The 13868-nt window shown below is 43.7% G+C and overlaps 1 protein-coding gene across 1 annotated transcript in view; it reads right to left on the bottom strand.

Annotated features, from left to right (window-relative positions):
- Positions 1–13868, bottom strand: part of si:dkey-71h2.2 (low density lipoprotein receptor adapter protein 1) — a 147265-nt gene that overhangs the window by 21266 nt on the left and 112131 nt on the right. The gene's annotated exons all lie outside the window — the stretch shown is intronic.

Genomic DNA, 13868 nt, shown 5'->3' with positions numbered 1-13868 from the left:
CAATGAAATCCGCTCCTCACTGGAAGGCCCCCATCAACAATAGAGCCAACAGGAACAACTTTCATCACAGAAGCCATCATCTCAGTAAGCGTAAGCTCTGTTGTCCCATCCTGGACACCCTCCATGGAGATAAAAAAAAAAAAAACAATACGAGAGTGAGTAACGGAACGCTCTGCTACCGAAGTCAGACAGCTCTTTTTCTGGTTTCCTATGAAGTCTAGAGACTGAATCCGGGACAGTAGGATGGATGTGTGAAATACCGCTTGCCCCCTAGACTCCGCCTCCACCTCCACCAACCAATCGGCTGTAATAGCTTGCGGCTCCTGAGTGTTTGTAAACTCTGAGGTGCTTGCTAAGGGCACGTAAGTCTAGAATTGGGATGCAAAGTCCCGGCCCTTTTCAGAACCAAGAATTACCGGCTGTACCAGCCATCCTGGATTTTCGACATAGGAACCACTCAGATTGTCTGTTTCTGGAAACAGGAGGATATTTCCTCCCGCAAAATGGGCACTGAGGCCTCTGGAACTAAACAAAATCAAATCTAATTTTACTCGTCACATGCGTCGAATACAACAGGTTTTGTGAAATGCTTACTTACAAGCCTATACACTCGTTGAGAGTGGTTTTAGTGCCAGGGTTGGTTTGTCGTGGTAAATAGACGGCTACGAAACAAATATAGAGGAAAACTCTCTTGGTAGATCATGAGATACTCTACCTCAGGCAAGCAATACCTCAAGACTACCTTAATATAGAGACATTGTGCACCAGTTGTTATTGACAAATAGACACACGCCCCCACTCCTCATCTTACAAGACATAGCTGTTCTGTCCTGCTGATGCACGTGTCGTTGTTCAGCCACGACTCGGTGAAACATAAGATATTACAGTTTTTAATGTCCCGTTGGTAGGATAGTCTCGAACAGAGCTCATCCAGTTTATTCTCCAGTGATGGCACGTTGGCCAATAGAACGGATGGTAGAGGAGGGTTACCCACCCGCCGACAAATTCTCACAAGGCACTGTCGTAGCTGAATCGGAATTAGTTCATTAACATTGATAAATACGATGTTTTATTATGCTTTACTAGGCATAATATGCTTATGTGAGAAAGTCACTTGGGGTCCAGAGAGAGGAGAGGTCAGGATTGTCTTCATATTTGAATGTGTCTGTAACTATTCCTAAACCATGTGAAGGGCTCCACCATGTCTGTACTCCAGTCACTCCCTCCTTTTCCCATTGGGGGGGAGGAGTATGGCAGTGTCTGGAACCATTGTATGTCCCCTCTGATGTTGCATGAATCTTGACCTAGTATATGACCTAGAGGCTCACTCCCCTCCGTGGGCTTGCCCAGGAGGGAGTGTATTTGAGATGGGAGTATCTAGAATTGACAATTGATATATGCCATTGGATGAGGTAATGTTTTTGGTAATATGAAGTACCAAGAACGAGAAGTAGTACCTCGTCTGAGACCAAACTGAACGACAATTTATAGCTAATGCTATCTGGTTATGGGATACTCCTCTTTCAAGTAAAAGGCCCTTTGTGAAGTTCCTAAGATCTGTGGTTCGTCATTGTGAGTTGAGAGGGGTGTATCTTGGCTATGAAAAATACGAAGTATTCTTTTGTAAGCACTCTCAGAATTCATTTATAGACACTGAATTGATCTGAGAGTCACAGGGCCATGGTGAATCTCATATTATTAAATGATGAAGTTTCAGTGTAACTCTGACTGGTGTGTGGTTTGTAACTCTCATCATTTAGTAATACAGGAAATTACCACGACAGCACCCTGATCTCTGCCCCCTGTATTTCCTTATTTTCTCCATGTGAATGACGGGGATTTGGGCCTTGTCTGGGAGCCACATTATCTCCTTCCTGTCTGACTCATGAAGAAAAAAATATTTGTCCAGTTCGAAGCTCTTTTCGGTCATAAGAGGCGGTAGCATCAACATTATGTACAAAATAAGCTGTAAACAATGCAAAACCACTGTACAAAATAAAATGCACAATTATTCCCATACCATTATTGCAGAGAATCAGAAAATTATGCTATCCTCTGCCTATTGGCTACATAGCTTATTCAAGTTTGTCTCAATTGATTTTTTATTTAACCTTTATTTAACTAGGCAAGTCAGTTAAGAACAAATTCTTATTTACAATGACGGCCTATCCCGGCCAAACCCGGACGACCCTGGGCCAATTGTGCGACGCCCTATGGGACTCCCAATCACGGCCGGATGTGATATAGCCTGGATTCTAACCAGGGACTGTAGTAACGCCTCTTGCACTGAGATGCAGTGCATTAGACCACTGCACCACTCAAAATACAACACTGCCCCTTTAAGACAAAGAAAAGCTCTTTACCTAACTTGCTTTTCAAAAGATGTCTAGAAATATACACATTTTGTTCTCTTGTAGGAAACAATCACTCCCCTATTGCTGACTACAAATTATATATAACTGGGCTAATAACTCACTAACTAGCAAAGGATATGAACAAATGTGAGCACGTGGCTACATGTAGCTTTGGCTTTGATCTCAAAACAAGTGCAAACAAGCACATCTGCTCATGCTGTAAAAACAGTCCAATTGAAAGTGATTGGCATAGATCCATATATGGCAATGGTCTATTTGCATATAGGCTTACTGCAGCTCTGATTGGTTACGGCACACCGGTCTGTGTAGAGTATGGAGTTGAGTCATGCCTGTCAATGCAATAGAATCCTACTCCGTCGTGTTCTGTCTACAACACAATCTCATAGTTTGTTTCGGGTATGTTGCATTGAAAGCGGTTAATATTGCCTTAATTCGATCACAATTCCCACAGTGAAGGGAAACGTTAATAGTGTTAACTAACGGGGGAAAACTCTAGAAAGTTCAATCTCATGCTTCTCTGCCCGAGTTGATATTTAGCTTAGAGGGAACCTTGGTCGTAGGTACTGGTGACAAAGCGCCTTGTAACCTAGCTGGGAATGGGACAGACAGCTCTGAAAAACTGACCCCTGCAGTGGTAACAGACTCCGATACTAACAACCAATAGCCTACAGGGCCCATAACCTGTATCACTAGACACCCCATATGAACTAGTGAGCTACAGGCAGGATTCAGCATCGAAGCCCAGTAATGAGCCATCTATGGAGGAGGGCTGCCCCCTTGTGGACAGAGAACAAATCATCCAACTTGTTACCCCCAGATTGATATACCCCTTGAACCCTGTGAACATTGTATAAACTGCCTTAATTTTGCTGAACCCCAGGAAGAGTAGCTGCTGCTTTGGCAGGAGCTAATGGGGATCCATAATAAACTCCAGGAAGAGTAGCTGCTGCTTTGGCAGGAAATGGGGATCCATAATAAACTCCAGGAAGAGTAGCTGCTGCTTTGGCAGGAGCTAATGGGGATCCATAATAAACTCCAGGAAGAGTAGCTGCTGCTTTGGCAGGAGCTAATGGGGATCCATAATAAACTCCAGGAAGAGTAGCTGCTGCTTTGGCAGGAGCTAATGGGGATCCATAATAAACTCCAGGAAGAGTAGCTGCTGCTTTGGCAGGAGCTAATGGGGATCCATAATAAACTCCAGGAAGAGTAGCTGCTGCTTTGGCAGGAGCTAATGGGGATCCATAACAAATACAAATACAAACACAAACACCGTGGAACGTGGGGTACCAGAGGGGCATTAAACAAGCTTCCAACACACGTTGTGCTTCTGTGACACTGTACAGCCTACATGAAGCACATCCCCATCATGGGCAGAGAGGGCAATGTCAGTCCAAGCTGCGAAAGGCAGCAATAAGGAACACATTGTCCAGTCTGCCGGAAATTCACAAGAAGAAGTGGAGTGACTCAGCTGCTCGGGTCTTTACTCATTGGAGGAGCACGCAAGCCCCCGCTCTCTCTACTCCCTCCAACTCCAGGAATTTAAAATAGGAATGGGGTTGCCATATCGCCGGGGGGGAATGCTAATAAGCTACATTCACTGGATGTTATGCATGCTAGCCGACATTAGTCAGGAGGCTCTTTAGTCTAAGCTAGGCTAGCTATCCTCTTTGACCACAGCACGGTCTGTTTAGAATAACCAAGTTACTTAACGCTACGTATTCTAAACAAGAGAGAGCTACCCAAGCAACTCCACCGTGGGGAGGCAGGAATAGCTAGTAGTAGCTGGCTCGCCTAGCATGCTATGCAGTGCTTGTTAGCTAACCTGGTCCAGAAAGTTTACATTGGACCAGACCACCGAGGTGGGATCAGAAACCTTCTGGGAAGAGAGGCAAGCAGTGCTTAACCAAGACAGACACAGGTGGTGGGGGGATACCCACAGAACCTGGTAGCCCTCTTTCTTAGAGTAGCCTCCCGTAAAACGGGCAGCCGGGGAAGAAAGTCACTATCAGAAACACAAAACTCCCTAATGAAAGCTACCCACCTTGTGTCCCAGGTCTAAATCAGGCCCTGATTAGAGGGGAATCACCCACCTTGTGTCCCAGGTCTAAATCAGGCCCTGATTAGAGGGGAATCACCCACCTGGTGTCCCAGGTCTGATTAGAGGGGAAAATCAGTCCCTGATTAGAGGGGAATCACCCACCTGGGGGAATCACCCACCTGGTGTCCCAGGTCTAAAATCAGGCCCTGATTAGTCCCTGATTAGGGGGAATCACCCACCTGGTGTCCCAGGTCTAAATCAGTCCCTGATTAGAGGGGAATCACCCACCTGGTGTCCCAGGTCTAAATCAGTCCCTGATTAGGTGGGGAATCACCCACCTGGTGTCCCAGGTCTAAATCAGGGGGTCACCCCCTGATTAGAGGGGAATCACCCACCTGGTGTCCCAGGTCTAAATCAGGCCCTGATTAGAGGGGAATCACCTGGTGTCCCACCTGGTGTCCCAGGTCTAAATCAGGCCCTGATTAGAGGGGAATCACCCACCTGGGGGAATCACCCACCTGGTGTCCCAGGTCTAAATCAGTCCCTGATTAGGTCTAAATCAGTCCCTGATTAGAGGGGAATCACCCACCTGGTGTCCCAGGTCTAAATCAGTCCCTGATTAGAGGGGGACCTGGTGTCCCAGGTCTAAATCAGTCCCTGGGAATCACCCACCTGGTGTCCCAGGTCTAAATCAGGCCCTGATTAGAGGGGAATCACCCACCTGGTGTCCCAGGTCTAAATCAGGGGTCCTGATTAGAGGGGAATCACCCACCTGGTGTCCCAGGTCTAAATCAGGCCCTGATTAGAGGGGAATCACCCACCTGGTGTCCCAGGTCTAAATCAGGCCCTGATTCACCCACCTGGTGTCCCAGGTCTAAATCAGGCCCTGATTAGAGGGGGAATCACCCACCTGGTGATTCCCAGGTCTAAATCAGGCCCTGATTAGAGGGGAATCACCCACCTGGTGTCCCAGGTCTAAATCAGGCCCTGATTAGAGGGGAATCACCCACCTGGTGTCCCAGGTCTAAATCAGTCCCTGATTAGAGGGGGAATCACCCACCTGGTGTCCCAGGTCTAAATGATTCCCTGATTAGAGGGGGAATCACCCACCTGGTGTCCCAGGTCTAAATCAGTCCCTGATTAGAGGGGAATCACCCACCTGGTGTCCCAGGTCTAAATCAGTCCCTGATTAGAGGGGGAATCACCCACCTGGTGGGTCTAAATCAGGCCCTGATTAGAGGGGGAATCACCCACCTGGTGTCCCAGGTCTAAATCAGGCCCTGATTGAGGGGAATCACCCACCTGGTGTCCCAGGTCAGGCCCTGATTAGAGGGGGAATCACCCACCTGGTGTCCCAGGTCTAAATCAGAATCACCCACCTGGTGTCCCAGGTCTTCAGTCCCTGATTAGGGGGAATCACCCACCTGGTGTCCCAGGTCTAAATCAGGCCCTGATTAGAGGGGAATCACCCAGTTCCCAGGTCAGTCCCTGATTAGAGGGGAATCACCCACCTGGTGTCCCAGGTCTAAATCAGTCCCTGATTACCTGGTGTCCCAGGACCACCTGGTGAGGTCTAAATCTATCCCACCAGGGGAATCCACCTGGTGTCCCAGGTCTAAAATCCCTGATTAGAGGGGGAATCACCCACCTGGTGTCCCAGGTCTAAATCAGTGGTCACCCACCTGGTTTTAAAGGGAATCACCCATGTTTGTCCCTGATTAGAGGGGGAATCACCCACCTGGTGTCCCAGGTCTAAATCAGTCCCTGATTGAGGGGAATCACCCACCTGGTGTCCCAAAATCAGTCCCTGATTACAGAACCTGTCTAAATTTTGGGGGTCCAGAGTTAAGTTTGAGGGATATAGACCATATTACAGTTCCCTGTAATAACACTATAGACCACTGATCTATACCAGATCTATCTTTCAACGAACAATAACTATTGTAGCAAGCTAAGGCCATGGTGAGTGGTTGGTTTTAAAGGTGTGAATGTTTGTGTGTGTATGTGTGTGTATTTCGCTGTCTTTTTGTGTGTGTGTGTGTGTGTGTGTTTGTGTTTGTCTTAACTGCCTATCTAAAAGCAATCTAAACAAAGCTCTCTAAAACATTCTGTTGGATGACAGCTCACAGCTTGCCAGTGATCCCTAATATATACAGTTTGTGTTCTTAATGGCATCCCTCTTCCCTACATAGTGCCCTACTTTTGACCAGAGCCCTATGGGCACTATATAGCTAATAGGATGCCATTTAAGATGCAGACACACAGTGAATGCATTAGCTCTGTCATCTTTAAGTGGGCTAACGGAAGCTACAGGAGATGGTATTGATTTAAACAGTCATCCCAAATCGCACCATATTTCCCTTTTATAGTGCACTACCAGCCTAGGAGTCTTGATCCAAAGAAGTGCACTATATGGGGAATACGGTGCCATTTGGGATGTCTCCTTTAAGCTTCTGCCTTTAAAGCTGAATGTTGGAGGTTACACATGCACACGTGCACGCACAGGCTACGGATATAAAATAGCTATGTATATTAAGTGACCATCAGAGGCAGAGCACTGTACAGTGTTTAACCCCATCTCTCCGTAGTCTCCTGGCTTATTATAAACCCTTTAGTCACAGCTGTGTGCAGGTTGGACAAACCAGACGAGAACCATTTAAATTAGCATTCCTTTTCAATCCAAACTGGTACACTGGAACAAAGGCAAAACAATATTCTTGTTGCGTTGTGATAGTGTGTTTGAAATCATAGTTGCCATAACGGTCAGTTGATGGTACTCTGATGCTTCAGAGGCTGTTGATTGCCTACTGAGGCTGGCTCTAGCTAGTTAGCTCCGTTCTGTTCTAGCTAGTTAGCTCCGTTCTGTTCTAGCTAGTCAGCTCTGTTCTAGCTAGTTAGCTCTGTTCTGTTCTAGCTAGTCAGCTCTGTTCTAGCTAGTTAGCTCTGTTCTGTTCTGTTCTAGCTAGTTAGCTCTGTTCTGTTCTAGCTAGTTAGCTCTGTTCTGTTCTGTTCTAGCTAGTTAGCTCTGTTCTGTTCTGTTCTAGATAGTTAGCTCTGTTCTGTTCTGTTCTAGCAAATTAGCTCTGTTCTGTTCTAGCTAGTTCGCTCTGTTCTGTTCTGTTCTAGCTAGTTAGCTCTGTTCTGTTCTGTTCTAGCTAGTTAGCTCTGTTCCGTTCTAGCTAGTTAGCTCTGTTCTGTTCTGTTCTAGCTAGTCAGCTCTGTTCTGTTCAAGCTAGTTAGCTCTGTTCTGTTCAAGCTAGTCAGCTCTGTTCTAGCTAGTTAGCTCTGTTCTGTTCTAGCTAGTTAGCTCTGTTCTGTTCTAGCTAATTAGCTCTGTTCTGTTCTAGCTAGTTGTTCTGTTCTGTTCTAGCTAGTTAGCTCTGTTCCGTTCTAGCTAGTTAGCTCTGTTCTGTTCTGTTCTAGCTAGTTAGCTCCGTTCTGTTCTAGCTAGTTAGCTCTGTTCTGTTCTAGCTAGTTAGCTCTGTTCTGTTCTGTTCTAGCTAGTTAGCTCTGTTCTGTTCTAGCTAATTAGCTCTGTTCTGTTCTAGCTAATTAGCTCTGTTCTGTTCTAGCTAGTTGTTCTGTTCTGTTCTAGCTAGTTAGCTCTGTTCTGTTCTAGCTAGTTAGCTCTGTTCTGTTCTAGCTAGTTAGCTCTGTTCTGTTCTAGCTAATTAGCTCCGTTCTGTTCTAGCTAGTTAGCTCTGTTCCGTTCTAGCTAGTTAGCTCTGTTCTAGCTAGTTAGCTCTGTTCTGTTCTGTTCTAGCTAGTTAGCTCTGTTCCGTTCTAGCTAGTCAGCTCTGTTCTGTTCCGTTCTAGCTAGTTAGCTCCGTTCTGTTCTAGATAGTTAGCTCTGTTCTAGCTAGTTAGCTCTGTTCTGTTCTGTTCAAGATAGTCAGCTCTGTTCTAGCTAGTTAGCTATGTTATGTTCTGTTCTAGCTAGTTAGCTCTGTTCTGTTCTGTTCTAGCTAGTTAGCTCTGTTCTGTTCTAGCTAGTTAGCTATGTTATGTTCTAGCTAGTTAGCTCTGTTCTGTTCTAGCTAGTCAGCTCTGTTCTGTTCTGTTCTAGCTAGTCAGCTCTGTTCTGTTCTGTTCTAGCTAGTTAGCTCTGTTCTGTTCTGTTCTAGCTAGTTAGCTCTGTTCTGTTCTGTTCTAGCTAGTTAGCTCTGTTCTAGCTAGTTAGCTATGTTATGTTCTAGCTAGTTAGCTCTGTTCTGTTCTAGATAGTTAGCTCTGTTCTAGCTAGTCAGCTCTGTTCTGTTCTAGCTAGTTAGCTCTGTTCTAGCTAGTTAGCTATGTTATGTTCTAGCTAGTTAGCTCTGTTCTAGATAGTCAGCTCTGTTCCGTTCTGTTCTAGATAGTCAGCTCTGTTCTGTTCTGTTCTGTTCTAGATAGTTAGCTCTGTTCTAGCTAGTTAGCTATGTTATGTTCTAGCTAGTTAGCTCTGTTCTGTTCTAGATAGTTAGCTCTGTTCTAGCTAGTTAGCTCTGTTCTAGCTAGTTAGCTATGTTATGTTCTAGCTAGTTAGCTCTGTTCTGTTCTAGATAGTTAGCTCTGTTCTAGCTAGTTAGCTCTGTTCTGTTCTGTTCAAGATAGTTAGCTCTGTTCTAGCTAGTCAGCTCTGTTCTGTTCTAGCTAGTCAGCTCTGTTCTGTTCTAGCTAGTTAGCTCTGTTCTGTTCTAGCTAGTTAGCTCTGTTCTAGATAGTCAGCTCTGTTCCGTTCTAGCTAGTTGTTCTGTTCCAGATAGTCAGCTCTGTTCTGTTCTAGCTTGTTAGCGCTGTTCTGCTCTATTCTGTTCTACTCTAGCTAGTTAGTTCCGTTCTGTTCTAGATAATTATCTCTGTTCTAGATAGTTAGCTCTGTTCTGTTCTAGCTAGTTAGCTCCGTTCTGTTCTCGATAATTAGCTCTGTTCTAGATAGTCAGCTCTGTTCCGTTCTAGCTAGTTGTTCTGTTCCAGATAGTCAGCTCTGTTCTGTTCTAGCTTGTTAGCGCTGTTCTGCTCTATTCTGTTCTACTCTAGCTAGTTAGTTCCGTTCTGTTCTAGATAATTATCTCTGTTCTAGATAGTTAGCTCTGTTCTGTTCTAGCTAGTTAGCTCCGTTCTGTTCTCGATAATTAGCTCTGTTCTAGATAGTTAGCTCTGTTCTGTTCTAGCTAGTTAGCTCCGTTCTGTTCTCGATAATTAGCTCTGTTCTAGATAGTTAGCTCTGTTCTGTTCTAGCTAGTTAGCTCTGTTCAGTTCTGTTCTAGCTAGTTAGTTAGCTCTGTTATGTTCTAGTTAGTGAGTTAGCTCTGTTCCAGCTAATTAGCTCTGTTCTGTTCTAGCTAGTTAGCGCTGTTCTGTTCTACTTTGGTCTGTTCTACTCTGTTCTGTTCATGAATGTAATTGAAAATCCCAATTAGTGTCTACTGTGGAGAAATCTTTCACACGCACTTAGATTTGACAGGGCCTGTGATGTCCGTGTTAACATGTATCACAAGAATAGAGCCAAGGAAGCATTTCACACGCCAGATTGTTCAGAAGTGTGTGTGTGTGTGTGTGTGTGCTATAATGCATATTAGAGTTGAACCAATTGCCCTCACTGTAAGCCATACAAAACATCAACAGAGAAACTACTGGACTAATTTGGGCATTATTTGACAGTCACTTTATTTTATTTTTTTATTTTTTTTACAAACAAATAAGTTCATTTGTTTACGGTTCTAATTTGTTATATTATAAAGAGTAATAATAAATCTAGTTTTTGTTCAACCCTGAACAAAACAATAATGAATTAGCTTGTTTTGTGGTGTATTCCTTTGGTTGTTGCTCAAACCAAAACAATAGATGTAGTTATAAAAGGACTCCCCACTGCCTTTAACGCACACATCAAAACAATAGATGTATAGTTATACAAGGACTCCCTACTGCCTTTAACTCACACATCAAAACAATAGATGTATAGTTATACAAGGACTCCCTACTGCCTTTAACTCACACATCAAAACAATAGATGTAGTTATAAAAGGACTCCCCACTGCCTTTAACTCACACATCAAAACAGTAGATGTATAGTTATACAAGGACTCCCTACTGCCTTTAACTCACACATCAAAACAATAGATGTAGTTATAAAAGGACTCCCTACTGCCTTTAACTCACACATCAAAGTACCTGTTTCCAATTATGTGTTTGGTTTCTAATCTATTAAACTTCACAGAGAGAAAGACTGAGAGCGGCAGAGAGAGAGAGAGAGACAGAGAGAGAGAGAGAGAGAGAAAGAGACAGAGACAGAGACGGGGATATTGAATTATCTTGGACTGATGGGAGATGGTGTGGTATGGATCTGTGTTTGGACACAAGACTCCCTGTGTGTGCGCGTGCGTGTCTCCACTTCAAAAAAGGACCTGACCTAACGAGCTAACCAAGTCATTAAATCCTATCAAACAACAAGCATGTAATAACCCTCGCTCAGATCTCTCTCAGATGGATAAATGTTGCTGAATGTATCTCTGACGCGCACCGTGACCCAAATAGCAATACCCAAGACACCCAACTATATCATATAATAACCCTGCATGCAGTATCGGTTCGACTTATTGTTCAGGGCCTGAATGTGGAACGCGATGAGAAGTTGGAAGCAATGGCCTTAATAAATGTATGCTGCTGAAACAAGTTGAGATATAATCAAGAAGTGAGAGTTACTAGCTAGGCCTTTAACACGTTTCACATATGAAGAGGGTATGTGTGTGTGTTCAATCTGGTCCTGAATCTGGTCAAGTTTCACTGCTCAAAAATATTTAACATTCTTTCAATCTGTTTGGTCAGCTCAGGGTTCAAAACAACTACGTTGCCGGTCGGAAACATTTTAAATCAAGATAATATACTTTTTTTTTAAACCCTGGAGTTTGTTGCATTGGGTTGGGTTGTGAATTCCATTCTGTGACCGACAAAGCATTGAGAGTGTGTGGAGTCCTTGATTTGTGTGGTTCTAAAACCTTCTGGATTTGTCGCGCGCCCCCCCCCCGCGGTATGTGTCCATGATGATATTTTAATTAAAGAAAGCACTGAATACAAAACAATAAACGAAAGTGAAGCTATAATAAGAACTGACACAAGCAACTATAACATAGACAATCACCCACAACCCACAAAGACAAAACAGGCTACCTAAATATGGTTCCCAATCAGAGACAACGACTAACACCTGCCTCTGATTGAGAACCATATCAGGCCCAAACATAGAACTAGACAAACTAGACATCCAACATAGAATGCCCACTCAGATCACACCCTGACCAAACAAAACATAGAAACATACAAAGCAAACTATGGTCAGGGTGTGACACCGCCATTATGGATGTTCCACCAGTTAGAAGTTTGTGGAAAAACACCACATGGCTGATCTGCACAAAACTTGATATGTGACGTCTATGAACAAAGATCTCTCAATTCAACATTTTACCGACTAGTTCCTAAAAGAACACATTGACCAATAAACATTGACGTGACAGCAACACCATCGTGGAAACAGCACGAGGTCACTCCCCATGTTTGGAAGGACAACAACGTTGTAGATGGATACACTGCCTGCACAAAGTGCAAGCAGGTAGGCCTATTTGTTTTCGGATAGTTTGGTTAATTATCAGTTAATTATTAGCCTCCATTAAGTCACGCTTTCCTTCTTTAGACCATACACATGCATATATTTTGTTTTTGCAGCCGATTCTGTGAACTATTTGATTATCAACACACACACACACACACACACACACACACACACACACACACACACACACACACACACACACACACACACACACACACACACACACACACACACACACACACACACACACACACACACACACACACACACAGGTCTGCATGTATTAGGTCATGCCCTGATGCCTTCTCTGTCTTCTCTGATTATCAAAACATTTAAATGTTATAGTAAGGCTAATTTTAAAGGCAAAATTTTCTCAAAGCGATTTGAGTGACGCATTACGCACTGTGAAAAATAAACAAATATATTGAATAGACATGCAGACAAATGAATTAATGCAGGGAAGGGCAATAGTAACAATGGCCTAATACGGTACATGAGTCTAGATCACATGCATCTGAATAGAATATTGTAATACAATCCAGGTCAACTGGAATGGAGTTTGTGATAATGAAGCAACAATGTGAAAGAATCAGAATGTTGTTGTTGTGGCCACCCATTGGAGTGAATACACTTTAGATTCTGATGGAGAAGACACACACACGGGTCTACATGTATTATGCCATGATGTCTCTGTCTGTCTGTCTGTCTGTCTGTCTGTCTGTCTGTCTGTCTGTCTGTCTGTCTGTCTGTCTGTCTGTCTGTCTGTCTGTCTGTCTGTCTGTCTGTCTGTCTGTCTGTCTGTCTGTCTGTCTGTCTGTCTGTCTGTCTGTCTGTCTGTCTGTCTGTCTGTCTGTCTGTCTGTCTGTCTGTCTGTCTGTCTGTCTGTCTGTCTCTCTCTCTCTCTCTCTCTCTCTCTCTCTCTCTGTCTGTCTAGGATAGGATAAGTATTCCCCCCCCCTTTAAGATTTAGATGCACTATTGTAAAGTGACTGTTCCACTGGATGTCATAAGGTGAATGCACCAATTTGTAAGTCGCTCTGGATAAGAGCGTCTGCTAAATGACTTAAATGTAATGTAAATGTCTCTCTCTGTCTCTCTCTCTCTCTCTCTGTCTGTCTCTCTCTCTCTGTCTCTCTGTCTCTCTCTCTCTGTGTGTGACTGCCTTCAAAGGACCACATTAAATTACCACTTTGGACGGGCAAGATTGCGCTACATATGAATTACAAATTTGAATATATGAAGTTACTTACTTTGAAGATATTGTGATTGGGCCTGAATAGGAGTTGGCGATTGGTAGGCTAATTTCAGTGTACTCCTCTTTTAACTGCCATTTTTCCAAAGTCAGACTCCTCCCACACACCAACTAATTTTCCTCAGAAGCATCTGCATTCACCACATGTTATCCTTATGTATTCTCCAGACTTGTATCGAGGGAATTGTTCTAGAAAACATTTTATTCATAAAAATGTGTAAAAAAGGGCAACAGGGCTAAAAAGACCCTATTGGGTTGTGGTGCATAGCCTTAAAAGCTCATTGTGGTGGCAATTTTGGATTCACAGTGATGTAAAATTACACACGGTAGTTTAAATGGGAATAGATATAACACAACTCTAAAAATTGCCTTATATAGTACATTGTTTTACATTCATAAGTGCTTAAACCTCAATTCAATGGTATTATAGCTGCCATATTGGATGTTGAATCAACATGATGTACTGACAACAATGACGGCCTGGGAACAGTGGGTTAGGGTTAGGGTTAGGGTTATTGTTGAAGTGTACCTATGATGAAAATTACAGGCCTCTCTCATCTTTTTAAGTGGGAGAACTTGCACAATTGGTGGCTGACTAAATACTTTTTTTTGCCC

This window comes from Oncorhynchus gorbuscha, linkage group LG14 (genome assembly GCF_021184085.1).
Source record: "Oncorhynchus gorbuscha isolate QuinsamMale2020 ecotype Even-year linkage group LG14, OgorEven_v1.0, whole genome shotgun sequence".
NCBI lineage: Eukaryota > Metazoa > Chordata > Actinopteri > Salmoniformes > Salmonidae > Oncorhynchus > Oncorhynchus gorbuscha.
Note: the sequence above shows the minus strand (reverse complement) of the source record. Positions and strands in the feature narration are given on the sequence as shown.